The sequence below is a fragment of the Mustelus asterias genome, chromosome 1 (assembly GCF_964213995.1).
Source record: "Mustelus asterias chromosome 1, sMusAst1.hap1.1, whole genome shotgun sequence".
Taxonomy (NCBI): Eukaryota; Metazoa; Chordata; class Chondrichthyes; order Carcharhiniformes; family Triakidae; genus Mustelus; species Mustelus asterias.
The window spans coordinates 27,039,546-27,053,730 of NC_135801.1; the positions used below are offsets into that span (position 1 = coordinate 27,039,546).

The 14,185-nt window shown below is 43.4% G+C and overlaps 1 protein-coding gene across 6 annotated transcripts in view; it reads right to left on the reverse strand.

Moving 5' to 3' along the window:
- The window catches only part of LOC144492402 (ETS-related transcription factor Elf-2-like), a 108,067-nt gene that overhangs the window by 53,726 nt on the left and 40,156 nt on the right, over positions 1-14,185 (reverse strand). For all 6 annotated transcript variants that reach the window (XM_078210469.1, XM_078210442.1, XM_078210481.1 and 3 more), the window contains exon 2: positions 4,014-4,552. The gene's annotated coding sequence lies outside the window, so the exon portion shown is untranslated. The remainder of the gene's footprint in view (positions 1-4,013; positions 4,553-14,185) is intronic.

Sequence of the window (14,185 nt, forward strand, 5' to 3'; positions counted from 1 at the left end):
CCGCCCCCCCCCCCGATAGATAGAACAAAGAACAAAGAAAATTACAGCACAGGAACAGGCCCTTCAGCCCTCCAAGCTACCCGACTGAACTAAAACCCCGTACCCTTCCGGGTACCATATTCCTCTATTCCCATCCTATTCATGTATTTGTCCAGATGCCCCTTAAAACTCACTATCGTATCTGCTTCCATGACCTCCCCCAGCAGTGAGTTCCAGGCACCCATCACCCTTTATGTAAAAAAACTTGCCTCGTACATCTCCTTTAAACCTTGCCCCTCACACCTTAAACCTATACTCTTCCACTCTGGGGAAAAAGCTTCTGACTATCCACTCTGTCCATGCCCCTCATAATCTGGTAGGCTTTTATCAGGTTGCCCCTCAACCTCTGTCGTTCCAGTGAGAACAAACCAAGTTTCTCCAACCTCGACGCATAGCTAATGCCCTTCATACCAGGCAACTTCCTGGTAAATCTTTTCTGTACCCTCTCCAAAGCTTCCACATCTTTCTGGTAGTGTGGCGACCAGAATTGAACACTATATTCCAAGTGCAGCCTAATTAAAGTTCTATAAAGCTGCAACATGACTTGCCAATTTTTAAACTCAATGCCCCAGCCGACGAAGGCAAGCATGCCGTATGCCTTCTTGACTACCTTCTGCACCTGCATTGCCACTTTCAGTGACCTGTGTACCTGTACACCCAGATCCCTCTGCCTATCAATACTCTTAAGGGTTCTGCCATTTACTGTATATTTCCTATCTATATTAGACCTTCCAAAATGCATTATCTCACATTTGTCCGGATTAAACTCCACCTGCCATCTCTCCATCCAAGCCTACAACAGATTTATAATCCTGCTGTATCCTCCGACGGTCCTCATCGCTATCCGCAAATCCACCAACCTTTGTGTCATCCCCAAACGTATTAATCAATCCAGTTACATTTTCCTCCAAATCATCTACACATATTACAAACAGCAAAGGTCCCAGCACTGATCCCTGAGGAACGCCACTTGTCAAAGCCCTCCATTCAGAAATGCACTCTGACCTTCTATGACCGAGCCAGTTCTGTATCCACCTTGCCAGCTCACTTCAGATCCCATGCGACTTCACCTTCTGCACCAGTCTGCCACGAGGGACTAGGCTGGGAAAATGGGCCAAAATTTGGCAGATGGAGTTTAATTTGCATAATTGTGAGGTTATCCATCTTGGCGGAAAAAATAAAAGCAAATTACCCCTAAATGGAAAGCAGCTTCTAAACGCATCCGGGCAGAGGGATCTGGGTGTCCACGTTAATGAATCGCAGAAAGCCAGTATGCAGGTGCAACATGTAATACAAAAGGCAAATGGGATGTTGGCATTTACTGCAAAGGGACTGGAGTATAAGAGTAGAGAAGTGTTGTTGCAATTGTATAGGGTGTTGGTGAGACCACATCTGGAGTATTGCGCTCAGTTTTGGTCTCCTTATTTGAGGAAGGATGTGGTGGCATTGGAGGCAGTTGAGAGGAGGTTCACCAGATTGATTCCGGGAATGAAAGGGTTGACGTATGAGGAGAGATTAAACAGTTTGACGTTATAGTCGCCGGAGTTTAGAAGGGTGAGGGGGGGATCTGATCGAGGTATACAACATTTTAAAAGGGATTTATGAGGTAAATGTAGACCAAATGTTTCCTGTTATGGGGCAATCACAAACAAGAGGTCACAGGTATAGGTTGAGAGGCGGTAGATTTAAAACTGAGATGAGGAGGAACTACTTCCCTCAGGGGATGGTGAATTTGTGGAACTCGCTGCCCCATAGCGAGGTGAAGTCGGAATCGTTGAATGGTTTCAAGAAAGAGATAGATATTGTTGCGAAGTTGGGCAGAGTAATTGCAGATTGGGAGGTAGGAAGTTAGAATTTGGTGTTTGTAAAATTTTAAAATGCTAGAGGGGGAAAGCACTGTCCCATTAAAAGATGGTGCTTTTTCTGTGCTCAGAGATTTAAAATGCAAGTACATAAAGAGCCCAGACGGAAACATTTGTATCGAAAGGCCAAACAGCAGTTTTTACCAAGACAACAGGCTTTTGAATTTAGCCAATCAATTTGAATCAGGCACTTGGATACCAAAAACCTATTAAATTTAAATTGGATGATTTTGACAACCTAGAACCAATCTTATTGTTGCAAATGTTGATATGTCATCATGGGTATAAAAGAGGGGAGCAGTGGGACAAAGAGGTAGAACAACTGCCACCTGCCAGAGCTATCAGCTCTCAAGAGAGAGAGAGAGGGAGCGCGCTGATAGCTCTGGCAGGTGGGAGTTGCTCTACCTCTTTGTCCCACTGCTCCCCTCTTTTATACCCATGATGACCTATCAATATTTGAAGCTGTGAGAGCCAGCAATCTCTCTCTTGAGAGAGAGAGAAAGAGAGAGAGATACAATCGTTGGCTCTCATAGCTTCATCCATGTCTTAGGGAAAGCACCATCTCGATAGCAACGGTACCAAAGAAGAATGAAGCTCCAGACAGAAGAATCATCAGAGAAGGCCCAGAATATTCCAGAAGACACAAATCCTGGTTGTAATTTAGAGAGTGACTAAATTCCATTTTTGTTAATGAGTGGGAATATTTGAACAACATACCATTAGAATCTTGTTTTATTCAGGAATAGTTAGAAGGGATTTATTTGGTTTGTTAATAGTTTAGTTATTTGTTCACTGTTAGTTAGATAAATAAATTATTACATGTTGATTTTAGAGGGTGTGTCAGGGATTTCATAGAAGAATCATAGAATCCCTACAGTACTGAAGGAGGTCATTCGGCCCATCAAACCAGCACCGACAACAATCTCACCCTATCCCTATAACCCCACATATTTACCCTACTAATCCCCCCGAAACGAGGGTCAATTTAGCATAGCCAATCAACCTAACCCGCACATCTTTGGACTGTGGGAGGAAACCGGAGCACCCGGAGAAACCCACGCAGACATGGGGAGAACCTGCAAACTCCACACAGACAGTGACCCAAGCCCGGGATCAAACGCGGGTCCCTGGCGCTGTGAGGCAGCAGTGCTAACCACTGTGCCACTGTGCCGCCCCACGGTTATTTTTATTTAACCACTAGAAGTTGCTGAAGGACGGGTCGCATCACTTCACAGGTTATAGGGCGAGGTACTCCTCTTTGGGGTGTTTTGATGTTAGTTCTTGGGGGGGGGGGGGTGGGGTAAATCAACCTCCGCTTTATAATATATTTCTAATAAAAAGAGGGGTAAGGGGATATGGGGAACAGGTGGGGAGGTGGATTTGACACCAGGAGAGATCAGCCATGCTCGCATTGAATGGCGGAGCAGGCTCGAAGGGCTGAATTTGCCTACTTCTGCTCTTAATTCCTTTGTTCCTGTGTTCAACCCAAAATCTTGGGACTCAAGAGCTAAGTGAGTTATTTATGATTATCCTACAATCAATAGGGAGTTCCAGGACCTTTGCCCAATGATGAAGGGATTGTGATATATGTCCAATTACAATGATTTGAAACTTGGGTGATGGGAGTTCCCATGCATCCGTTGCCTTGGTCTTTCTAGGTGGAGGACACTGCTGGCTAGAGAACCATCACCGAGGAAGCCTTGGATTCCCTCGTCAAGGTCCTTGCATTTTCAGATTAGACACATTATAAGTCTGAGTTTGAAAGGGAAATATTCTCAAAAATTGTCAGCAGTCAGATTTTGACAGGTTACAGAAGCTCAGGCTCTTGCTGTGACTCAAACGCAAGCTTAAATATCAGAGCTCCCACAACAAGAAGATTCCGCTGGTGGCTGCAAAGCCAGGTCTGTAGTGAGACCAAGAATCTATATAAAAATCAACTGAAAAGCCCCAACTCTATTTAAACTGGTTTATGAAAAAAAAATCAAGCCTCAACTCCCATTAAAAAAAAACACTGGTGGATTATAGGTGTGTGAATAAATCCAGTCAGCTGTGTTGGCTGCTCCACGCTGAGTTAACACATTTGGAAAGTTTGCAGTTGTGCACTCAAGTTACGTTGTGAAGGAAAACCGTTTAGATTCAGTGAACTCAATGTGTATTCCAGAGGCTGACAGCATGCAATATTGCAGAAATACAATTAATTCTGGGACAACGTGGTAAACTGTACATATGCATAACGTCTGCAAAGGACAGAAGCATGGTATTTGCCAAAAAACAGACCTGTTGCTGATGGCTCTCCATTCCATTACTGGTAAAGTCAAACGCCAGGCCTCCACTATCCACCACCACTGATGTCATAGCACATTCCCTGGGGCCTCTATGGGTGCTGTAAACAAACCTTCCTCACAGAACAGTGTGTGCTGCACTCAGCGTCTGCTGAAACCAAAAAGACCCTCTTGCTTTGGCCGCATAGAGAATCCTGCAGCACTTTTAACAGAAGAAGTGTTCTTCAAAATCTAACACACAAAAAAAAAGATTGTGCAGCACAGAAATAAGTCCCCCCGGAGCACCTTTCCTTTCTGGGTCCCACTTTCTCAGCTTACGAATTGAGGAAAAGGTCATTCCAGTAAAGCAAACCTTCTGCAAAAAGGTGCCTGCAAAAGAACAAGAAAAGCGGGTTAGTTTCATCTGCTCGCGAAGGTCAGACAAAGAAAGAAAAAGCATCGTAAAATCTTTTGTCAATTTTTAAATTTGATCTTTCTGCTGTAAGAGGACTTGAAACGCACATAACTAGACACTCTCCGTATCTAAATTTTACTTTCACCGACAGGAATCAGAACTGTTGTGCGTTGCTGAAATTTGTTGCCAACTTGTGTGAAACATTATTTATACTCATATTTGAAGTTATTTTTTTTTTAAATTGAAGAACAACAGAGGGCACCAGTGAGTAGCGCTCCCACACATTACTGCAACATTAGACAAGCTCTACACTGAAACGGCTTTATTCAGATCCGATAATTGATAGGGGCTGTTCCACTTCATCAACACTATTCAACACATGGTTAAACTTCAATGGTGCTAAAGATTAATACACTCAGTGCTTATGGAAAAAAACAGCCCACAAAGCAAAGTAGCCACAAATTAGTTCAGCGTGGCAACTTTTTTAATTTCATTTTTTAGTTCTTTCATGGGATATGGGAGTCAATGGCTAGGCCAGCACTTTTATTGCCCGTCCCTAATTAGCTCTGAGGTGGTGGTGATGAGCTGCCTTTTTGAATTGCTGAAGCTCGTGTAGGTACACCCACGACGCTGTTAGGGAGAGTGTTCCAGGGTACTGATTCAGTACCCTGGGAGGAACAGTGAAGGAACAGTGATATAATGCAAAATTAAGATGGCGCACGACTTGGGGGGGGAAAACCTGCAGATGGTCACCTTCCCATACACCTGTTGCAGTTGTCCATCCAGATGGTGGAGGTCATGGGTTTGAAAGGTGCCGTCTAAGGAGCCTCGCGAGTTGCTACAATGCATCTTGTAGATGTTACACACTGCTGCCACTGTGCGTCAGTGGTGGAGAGAGCAGATGATTGTAGGTAGGGTACCAATCAAGCAGACAGCTTTGTCCTGGATGGTGCCAAGCTTCTTGGGTGTAGTTGGAGCTGCACTCATCCAGGCAAGTATTCCACCACACTCCTGACTTGTGCTTTGTAGACGGTGGACAGACTCTGAGGAGTTAGAAATAGAGCTACTCGCCAAACAACTCCCAGCCTCTGACCTGCTCTTGTAGCCACAGTATTTATATGACTAGTCCAGCTCAGTTTCTGGTCAAGGATTACTCCCAGGATGGTAATAGTGAGGGATTTAGCGATGGTAAAGCCATTGAATGACAAGGGGCGAGAATTTCTTTTGTTGGAGATGGTCTGCAGATGGACATGAACTGCTTCAGAGAAATGCCATGACAGGACTTGTTTCAGATCAAGACCACAAGGTTAGAGAGCTGAGCAGTTCTGTTTGTTTGATTTAAATTCCATGTTGCACTGCTATGAATGATGTTTAAGGAACAGCAGCAGTAAGGCAAAAATCTAATTGATAACAACACTTGTACTTCAATCACATAGTATGCCCTTTACTATAACATTGCCCCGGTTTGCACAGGGCTCACCTGGTCACCACCTGCAGTTTTTACACTTGATCCGCCAAGTTGCAAATGCTAAAAGGTTCTTGAGAACAGTTCAGAAAAACAAAAGAACCATGTGCATGTTACAGTACATAAGGGAGCAAGTTAGTCAACTGTTAACTTGATGCCTTTGGTTGGTATTCCACACAGGAAAAAGAGAAAGAACCAAAATTAACTTTCTGCGTCAATTTTAAAATCAGTGTTAAGGACCAGATCAGAAACTCCGAGATATTTTATGAAGTTAGCCTAAACCCGAACTTTTACATTAAATTTCTCACTTGGGTGTGTATAAGGCGTTTCACTCCAGGTATGATTCCAGTGACCCACTAGGAAGCTTTTATCAATTTAAACTTTATTAAAAACACATTTAGAATATAACAAAAAGAATTAGCATAACTTTTACCAATTAAAATACTTAAACTTTACAAAGCATAATTCTTAACATCTAGCTATCTCTATTATTCCCATTTAGCAGTATCCCGCACTGACATGAATCTGTTCTTTAGAACCAGTTAGCACAGAAACCAAATATGCTTACCCAAGTACTAGATTTCCAGCCTTTTGACACTTCCGGAGAGTGATCCAGATAGACCCATCTTCTAAATCTCATGCAAACTTCCAGACAAAGCTCCCCAGACAGTACAATCTCAGAGAAAGACATTTATTTCCTAGCAGATTCCAGTCTCCAGCGAGAGCAAGAGATACAGAGAAAGCAACCTCCCTCTAAATATCCCAAAAACAGACTGCCTTGAGTTCTCTGTGAAAGCCTGGCCCCACCCTGTCATATGAGCTTAGCTGTCAATCAAGCACTACCTCTGCAATATCCCAGGGGAAAACACAAAACAACAGAACCCTGCATTACTTCAGATCAAACAAACATTAGAGCAATTAAGATCAAGTATGTTGCTGCAATAACAACACAGTGCTGCTGGATCCAGACAAAACGGCTCCAATAATAAAAACAAACTGCTACAACAGACCCTGCACAAGAACATGAAAAATACATTTCTTAAAGGCACAGTATCGTCGCAACAGCTCCTTCCTGAATAATGCTGGAAACACTGCATTTGTTGTTTGACTCAATTTCTATTTTAAAACTACTGTATTAAACGCAACACAGTTTTCCCACAAGCAGATTAATTTTTTAAACTCTGTAGGGGTACAGGCAGGCCTCGACTTTACGATATTTGAAACAGGATGAACATCACTTATAACATTTATAAATTAACAGCGGTTTTGTCTTTATGGTGCCACACAAGCTTGCTCACGTGCACAGCGACATTCTGCACTGCCCACCTGTATGACTAGACAGGTTAAACCCTCTTAATTAGGTTGGAGTGTTTTATTCTGTTAATTTGTTTTGGTGCAACTGTCACAATTTTAGTGCATTCATTCACTTGTGCTGTATTTAATATGCATTCAGACTCGCAGGAGTTAAACAGGCAATGGACAGTGATCAGTGGTTAGGCGAATGTATGGAATTCACTACCACAGAAAGTAGTGAGGCCAGAACATTGTCGGATTTCAAGAAGAAATTAGATACAGCTCTTGGATCTAAAGGGATCAAGGGATATTTGGGGGAGGGGGAAGTGGGGGGTAAAAATCAGGATATTGAATTTGACCAGCCATGATCAACATGAAGGGCCAATAACCTACTCCTGCTTCTAGTTTCTACGTTTCATTATAACCCGCACACTACCTGAGAAACTTTGTTGATGCGTGCACACCTTAACACGTCGCCTCAGCGACTTGACAGGGCAAGAGTTGAGAACATTTTACAGTGCCAGCCACCCCATGAGGGATTTCCGGCCTTGGTTCAGGAATCAATCCTGCATTTATACCATTGCTCCTTTGGGAAAATTGGTTTTGACTTGCAACGTAATTTGCAAAAACCAATTGTGTCGCAAGTCCAAGGACTGCCTACAGCTAAATCCATAATCTTCAGCCTCTCATTCTTCCTCTGTAACTCAGGATTTTTCAGACAATAAGTTTGAATGCTCAGCGCCAACATACCACAATTCCATGAAAGCAGTGCGAAATTATGCAGGAAAATCATAAGTAGATAAAGGTTTCTACCAACAATGGAGTTAAATTGTTCCTAAGTTGAACAGTTCTTACAGATCGGCATTGACTTCTGATCCTCCAACATGTCCAATTTAAAGTTATTGTATTTAAATCCCTCCATGCCCTCACCCCCTTCCCTAAATCTGTAACCTGCACCACAACCCACCACGAGATCCATGTTCCTTCAAATCTAGCTCCTTGTTCATGACCTTTCGTTTCTGCCCAACCACGAGTTAACATCGAGAACATTGGAGTTAAGCCAGACAATGGCTCACTTGTTCTAGTCACATAAAGCTCCCAATCTTACATTACCATGAGTTGTGCTCAGCCCCGCTCCTGAATGAACTATTTAAAAGATTTTCTGCGACTTTGGAGGAGGCTGGCTCGTTCCCCTCCCTGAGCACAATATTAAATGTGCTTGTGCCAGCTGGCAGCAGCCAACTTACCAGCCTCCTGATCCACACTGATGATGCCTACCCACTTAAAGTAGCCATTGGCTACTCAAAATGGATAAGATTACAAGGTTCGGCCAGCTTACGGGGGGGAACTCCACGGCCCACTCACTGATGGCAAACCTCAAAAAACGGATGATTTAAACAAAAATGTTTCAAAGACGTAGCAACTACAGCTTGAGCAGGTCAAACTTGGCCACTTTTTTAATTCATTCATGGGATACGGGTGTCAGTGGCAGGTCAACATTTATCGCCCACGCCTAATTGCTCTTGAACGGAGTGCCTTGCCATTTCGGAGGGCAGTTGAGAGCCAACCACATCGTTGTGGTGCTGGAATAACACGTAGGCCAGATCAATTAAGGATGGCAGATTTCCTTCCCTGAAGGACATTCATGAGCCAGATTGTCTCAATGCCCTTGACGTAGGGAGAGGATCATAATGAGTGATTTGTATTTCTCTAGAGCTTTGTCTATCTGCCAGGAAATAAGCCTTTCTTTCTGGGATTCCAGTGTTTGGGGAGGGAAGGTGGGGTGGGGGGCGGGGGGGGGGGGGAGCTTTTTCTGGCAATTGCTGCATGAGAATCAGAAACCTTGATGTGGAGATACCGGCGTTGTACTTGGGTGGGCACAGTAAGAAGTCGCAACACCAGGTTCAAGTGAGTCACCTGATGAAGGAGCAGTGCTCCAAAAGCTCGTGATTCCAAATAAACCTGTTGGACTTGAACCTGGTGTTGTGACACTTCTTATTGAGAATTAGAAGACAAGGGTCTGTCTGGATCACTCTCCAGGAGTTCAAAAGGCTGGAAATCTGGCACCGAAGTCCGCACCTTTGCTTTCTGTGCTCACTGGTTCTAAAGAAGGGATTCAACGTCTGAGGGGGAGATACTGCTAAATTGGAACAAAAGAGATAGCTGTTAGGACCCCAAGAAAAGCACCTTTAACATAATAGAACATTCCCAAGATACTTTGCAGTAGAAGGTAAAAACACAATATGACACCGAGGCACCAAAAAGTACTAAATATTTATACAATCACACGCAAGGACACAAGATTATTGATAACTACAGAACACATGATGGGAGAAAAATCCCCTCTGTATGCTCAACCAAAATAGTGTATAAAAACTTTGCGGGGGGTGGGGATTTTGATGCAGAGTTCAAAGAAAACCTTTTTCCCCAGTATGTGAATCCTTTGCCTATCAGTAAGCCTGTCGCAAAGAGATCACAGAGGACTTTAACACTTTTCTTTTGACATCACATGGACCTCCGTGCAGACTTCAGACCCTCCCAAAAAATTATGGCATGAAACGTTTTGCAATGAGAGTTCCAGGGTCAGCCATTATTAACAGACCACAGGGAGCCAATTAAAAGCTGCATTGTAACCTTATCTTGTGGTTCAGATCAAGTTTACAAGCCCTGGGAGCTTCACGGTTCTGGCTCAAGATGTTACCAGAGCCCTCAGTTAGGTTGCAACCTTGTGATAACGTTGCCAGTTCCTTTTTGACACCGTTCTACATGACCATATCCATGCATGCAATCAGGGCAAACCCCCGGCTAAAAGGTCAGGCATTTTCCCGCCTTTAATGAGACCTTTCCAGAGCAGAAGAAAAGTGTTACTCTGCAAAAAGCAGTCAGATTGTAAACATGGTGAGTATCTATCCTCCCTTAATCCTCCTGTTCCTCCACCCTTCGCACAGCACACACAACCTCAGAGCATTAGAAAATATTTGGCTTCGGTTTCAAAAGTTTCCTGACTAAATACGAAGGGCCCAAAGATTTTAAAAACACATCGCTTGTAACTCAGTTTTACAACGAAGACAATAAAAGAGAAAGCGCCATTTGCCGGACAAACATTTTACTGGATATCTTCTGGCCAAACATGCAGCTGGCCTGATATTTTGCAGTCTCATAGTTATGTCAGCGCTATCGATAAAAAATAGTTGCAAGGACAGTAGGTTTCAGAGCACCAGAAAAACAATCCTAGTGGGAAATCCTTGGTCCCCATTTAGTGATTCAGTTTAAGTCACACCACTCGCTCAGCACGATTTTTAAAACGGTACCCTCTGCACTTAATGTAATGTCTATTAATAAGACTTCTATAATTATTCAAAGTTTCCTGTGCGTGTCCCTGGCAATAAGACTGTCATTATGAGTATACTCGTCTGCTATGTAACTGCTGGGATTTGACATTTCTCTGAATTGATACTTGCAAAATATACTCAAAGTAAAACAAACATACATGTCACTTTGTCAGACATTCAGGGTAGAAGATTAGTCACTGCACTGCCCCTTTCACTCTAAACCATGCAAAGCTTGTAGCCTGTTTATATGAAACACATTCAAGAGAACCAGGTAAAACGCTGCTTGAAGTGTGACCAGCTCATCAATAAATTGCAACCCGAACATGTTTGGTTCTACATTTTGCCGGGAAGTGGGAGGGGATAGGGCAGGGAAACAAAGTTCAATGTCAAGAATGAACTGAAGATGCATAAAACAGCCTTTGGCTTCCAGGTTACAAAATGCTTTCTCTGCTTGCTGTTAGGGACCAGATCAGAACCCCAAAGTATGTTATGAAGCCCGACGAGGCGCCAACTGTTTTTTATTTTGGCATTAGTGTGAGGTGCGTCATAGAATCCTACAGTGCAGAAAGAGGCCATTCAGCCCATCGGGTCTGCACTGGCCATAGTCCCACCCAGGCCCTATCCCCATAATCCTATGCATTTACCCTAGCTAGTCCCCCGACACTAAGGGGCAATTTAGATTGGCCAATCCACCTAACTCACGCATCTTTGCACTGTGGGATGAAACCGGAGCACCCGGAGGAAACCCATGCAGATATGGGGAGAATGTGCAGACAGTGACCCAAGCCAGGAATCGAACCTGGCTCCCTGGCGCTGCGATGCAGCAGTAGAAACATAGAAACCCTACAGTGCAGAAGGAGGCCATTCGGCCCATCGAGTCTGCACCGACCACAATCCCACCCAGGCCCTACCCCCTTATCACTACATATTTACCCGCTAATCCCACTAACCTACACATCCCAGGACTCTAAGAGGCAATTTTTAACCTGGCCAATCAACCTAACCCGCACATCTTTGGACTGTGGGAGGAAACCGGAGCACCCGGAGGAAACCCACGCAGACACGAGGAGAATGTGCAAACTCCACACAGACAGTGACCCGAGCCGGGAATCGAACCCAGGACCCTGGAGCTGTGAAGCAGCAGTGCTAACCACTGTGCTACCGTGCCGCCCAGTACTAATCACTGTTCCACTCTGCTGCCCTACTCCAAGTGTGATTCTGTTGACGCATTAGGAAGATGTTATCAAAACAAACTTTATTTCAACAATACAGTTTAAATACAGCAAATTAATTGGCTTAACATTTAACAATTGAAATACTTAAACATGTCAAGATACAATACTTAACTGCTAACCTATCTCTATTAGCTCCAATTTAAGCAATATTCAACATAGACTTAAACTCCCCTTTAAAATCAGTTAGCAAACAACACAAGGCTTACATGCTGATATGTGGGCTGCCAGCCCTCAAGCCTCCAGAACACCTCTGGTGAGAGATACCTATTTTCTAGCAGGTCCCAAAGAGCAGACTCCAGAGAGAGAGAGAGAGCGATCTCCTCCTGCTCCTTGCAGACCCAAGCAGAAACTAAACTTGTTTCCCCTGTAAGCTTAGCTCTGCCCATTCACATGACTTTACCTCTTGACAATCAACCTAATTAAACCCTCCTCTAAAATCCCAGGGGACAACCCTAAAATACACTGCATTAGCTCAGATTAAAATAAACATTCTATTATCTGGGATCAATTATTCTTCTCCATTCTCAGCCTGTGGGCTGCCTGGAGCAGACAGATTGGCACCATTCAAACAAAGTTAGCTCTTAAACATACCCTTCACAAGAACCGATATAAATACATTTCTTAAAGGCAGTCTCATCACATTGCTGATAAAAATGTTATGGCAAAATGATTCATAATTTCAGCACAAGAATTAGGAGCAGGAGTAGGCCATTCAGCCCATTGAGCCTGCTCTGCCATTTTGTAAGATCAAGGCTGGTCTGACTGAGCCTCACTTCCATTTCCCTGCCTATCTCCGTAACCTTTGACTCAGTTGATCTGAGACTTGAACATATCGAATGACCTCCACTGCTCTCTGGGGAGAGAGAATTCCACACACCAACAACCCTCTGAGAAGAGAAATTTCTCCTTAACTCAGTCTTAAATGGGTGACCCCTAATTTTTAAACTATGTTCCCTGGTCCTGGACTCCCCCACAAGAAGAAACATCCTCTCAGCATCTACCCCACTGAGTGCCCTCAGGGGATATATGTTTCAATAAATGCCTTGAAGCCAGGAAGCAGTCATGGGAACCTTCTCTGAATTGCTACAAATGCAGTTATTGCCTTCCTTCAGTGAGAAGAACAAAAGTGCACACAGTATTCCAGACATAGTCTCACCAACACCCTGTAACATAACTTCCCTACTTTAAAACAAAGTACTGCAGATGCTGAAAATATACGAGAAAATCAGAAAATGCTGGAATAGCTCAGCAGGTCTGGCAGCATTTGTGGAGAGAGAAATAGAATTCATGTTCTGAATCAGTCTGACTCTTCTTCTGAGACTCTGAAGTCATTCGCACTCAGAACATTAACTCTATTTCCCTCTCCACACATGCTGCCAGACCTGCTGTGCCTTTCCAGTATTTTCTGATTTTATTCCCGCTGCAATAAATACCAAAATTCCACTTGCCTTTCGAATCACTTGCTACTCCTGCAAATCAACTTTTTGTGATGTGTGTACCAGGACAGAGGTCTGCAGTTTTTCTCCATTCAAATAATAATACACTGCTTTGCTCTTCCTTCTGTCAAAGTGGACAAGTTCACATTTGACCCAAATTATACTGCTGCCAAATTTTTGCCTGCTCAATTAACCTTACTAAATCCCTTTGTAAGCTCTTTACTTTCTCTTAATAACTTACATTCCACACTTTGTGTCATCAGCAAAAATTAGCTCCCATATGTCTATTCCCTTGATCAAATCAGTGATATAAATTGTAAATAGTTGAGGCCCTAGCATTGATCCCTGTGGCACTCCACTGGGAAAAGCCCACCAACCTGAAAATGGCCCAATTCTCCTTACTCTCTGCTTCATGTTAGCGAACTAATCTCTATCCATGCTAATATGTTACTTACTACTCCATGAGCTTTTATGTTGTGTAATGACCTTTGATGTGACAGTTTGCCAAAGCCTTTTGGAATTCCAAGTACACCACATCTACAGATTGTCCTTTATCCACCTTGCTGCCACTTCCTCAAAGAAATTCTAATAAAATAGCTAGACATGTTTTCTCTTTCACGGAACCACCTTGACTATGCCTGACTGTATTATTTTTGAAACGTCCTGCTGTTATGCCACACTATTGGATTCTAGCATTTTCCCGATGATAAATGTCAGGTGAACTGGCCTACATTTACCTGCTTTTTTCCAATGAAGGTGTAACATGACAAATTTTCGAATTCACTGGGACCTCCACAGAACCTAGGAATTTTGAAAGATCACAACCAATGCATTTACTATCTCCGCA